The sequence below is a fragment of the Myotis nattereri genome, assembly GCF_964212035.1.
Source record: "Myotis nattereri genome assembly, chromosome: 6".
Lineage (NCBI taxonomy): Eukaryota > Metazoa > Chordata > Mammalia > Chiroptera > Vespertilionidae > Myotis > Myotis nattereri.
This window is the reverse complement of record NC_138081.1, coordinates 34,756,732-34,759,328: the sequence shown is the minus strand read 5'-3', so window position 1 is coordinate 34,759,328 and position 2,597 is coordinate 34,756,732. Positions and strand designations below refer to the sequence as shown.

The window sequence follows — 2,597 nt, the reverse complement described above, 5'->3', positions numbered from 1 at the left end:
TCCTATCTATAATTTTATCTGGTACCATAATTCAATTTAGGATGTGCCAACAATCATTAATAATCAAATAAACACCATGACTCTACTTGGGTGACCCTATTAATGGTGAATTCCAGGTGAATTCCAACACAGCAACTGCCAGTTCAACTACACCAAGGATCCTGAAGACAATGGTTTCTGTGCCCAAGCAGGTTGTAAATAAATTTCAAATGGAATCACCCTAAAGGATTCTAACTTCATACTGTTGGGGTAATTTACCAATATGACTTCAGAAAAGACTAGCTTTACATAGCACATTTAAAAAAAAACAAATTTATTCAGTGTCATGATCAGACTATTCCATTTAGCAGTCAACAGCATGGGTGGAAAAAAATATATATATACATATTAAAACCCTTTGTAGGAATGCTTTACACTTTTCACAAAACAGAAACTAAAATGGCCTGTTATACAATTAGTCACATATACAGTCCTTGAGTTTTTTCCCCATTCACATGAGTGTTACCTAACGCATGTCTTATTTTGTAGTAGCCAGGCCCTATCACCACTGGCTTAGTTCACAATCTATTGTAACCTGTAGCTTCCCTGTCACTTCTCTGGCTCTCCTCTCCTCCTAAGCTTTGTTTCCTGGAAGTAATCAAAACCTTCTGCCACTGACATAGTTACTGCTACTCCTGGAACCGGCATAGCCACCTTGGTTTTGTGGTTTGGCAAAGTACTGGCTTCCACCACAATAGGGGCCAGAGCTTCTGCCTCCAAAATTTCCTCCTTTCATAGGCCCAAAATTTGGAGACTGATTGTTGTAATTGCCAAACTCATTGTAGCTTCCACCACCTCCAAAATTGCTTCCATCATTACCAAATCTATTATAGTCATCCCCGCTGCCACCATATCCGTCACCATCATGGTTGCCACAAAAGCCACCTTGACCACTGAAGTTTCCTATATGAACAAAATTGTCATTCCCACTAAAACCACCTCTACGACCACCTTCAAAGTTTCTAGAACCACTTTGTTCTCTTTGCCTGGATGAAGCACTGGCCATCTCTTACTTAGATAGGGCTTTCCTTACTCCACAGTTGTGGCCATTCACAGTATGGTATTTCCTAGTGACAATCTTGTCTACAGAGTCATGGTCATCAAATGTTGCAAAAGCAAAACCTCTCTTCTTGACACTGCCTCAGTGAGTCCTAATTTCAATCATTTCCATTTGCCCATACTGTTCAAAATAATCTCTTAGCTGATATTCTCCACTGTCTTCTTTAACACCACGGACTAAAATCTTTTTCACAGTTGAGTGGGCACCAGGTCTTTGAGAATCTTCTCTTGAGACAGCCTGTCTGGTTCCACAATTCTTCTATCTGCCTTGTGTGGCCTTGCATTCATGGCTGCATCCACCTCCTCCGCTGATCCAAAGCTTCTGCAGCGCTTGGTGTTTGGATCTCTCATCAACACACAGTCTGTGAGCATCCCCATTGCTCCTCAGACTCTCACAGTTGTTTCAAAGCTCAAACCTCTGATGAAGAGCTTCTGCAGCTGTTCTGGCTCATTGGGAGACTCTGACATTGAAATTACAACTGCAGGAGGGGAGATTTTAATGATGCTGGGTGATGTCCACCAGTAGAAAGTCAATTGAATTTTTAAAACCCTGTCATTTTTAATTAATTGCATAATAAACACCTCTCTAGTCCAAGATCTGCAAATGAATGAAAGGCCAGTTGTTTGTATAGAACAAAGGTATTTCCTGGATGTAATATGGATGTTCTGTGCTACTATTATTTCCCCAATAATTTTTCTTTTGCATAAAATCCATTATTTTTCAGGATAATATTATTTTCACTAATTTCCTGATTATATATAAAGCCAGGGGTCTAATCCAGGTATTGTATTTCATCCCTCTTTTATAAAAATTACTAGGGGCTCGGTGCATGAAATTCGTGCACTGGGTGTGTGTGTGTGGGGGGGGGGGGAGGTGTCCCTCAGCCCAGCCTGCCCCCTCTCACATACTGGGAGCCCTCAGGCGTTGACCCCCATCACCCTCCAATCGCAGGATCGGCCCCTTGCCCAGGTCTGAGGCCTCTGACAGAGGCGTCAGGCCTGGGCAGGGGACCCTCATTTCCCCCCATCACTGGTTCTGCCCCCAGCCCAGGCCTGATGCCTCTGGCCCAGGCATCAGGCCTGGGCAGGGGACCCCCAGACCCCTCCGATTGCTGGCTCTGCCCCTTGCCCAGGCCTGCTGCCTCGTCCAGAGGCGTAGACCCCCATCAACCTCCGATCGCCTGATCGGCCCCTTGCCCAGGCCTAATGCCTCCGCCAGAGGTGTCAGGCTTGGACAGGGGACCCCCATCTCCCCCCGATAACTAGCTCTGGCCCCCGCCCAGGCCTGAGGCCTCTGGCCCAGGAATCATGCCTGGGCAGGGGACCCCCATCTCCCTCTGATCGCTTGCTCCACCCCCCACCCAAGCCTGACGCCTCTGACCCAGGCTTCAGGCCCGGGCAAGGGGACCATCATATCCCCCCAATCCCCGGCTCAGCCTCCCGCCCAGGCCTGATGCCTCAGCCAGAGGAGTTGACCCTCATCACCCTCCAATCACCAA

General features: G+C 46.8%; 1 pseudogene across 1 annotated transcript; it reads right to left on the bottom strand.

The window, feature by feature from the left end:
* Positions 1-637: 637 nt before the first annotated feature.
* LOC308520975 (heterogeneous nuclear ribonucleoprotein A1-like) lies at positions 638-1,557 on the bottom strand (annotated as a pseudogene). Its single transcript has one exon. The product of its transcript is annotated as a heterogeneous nuclear ribonucleoprotein A1-like (transcript).
* Between the last annotated feature and the right edge of the window lie 1,040 nt (positions 1,558-2,597).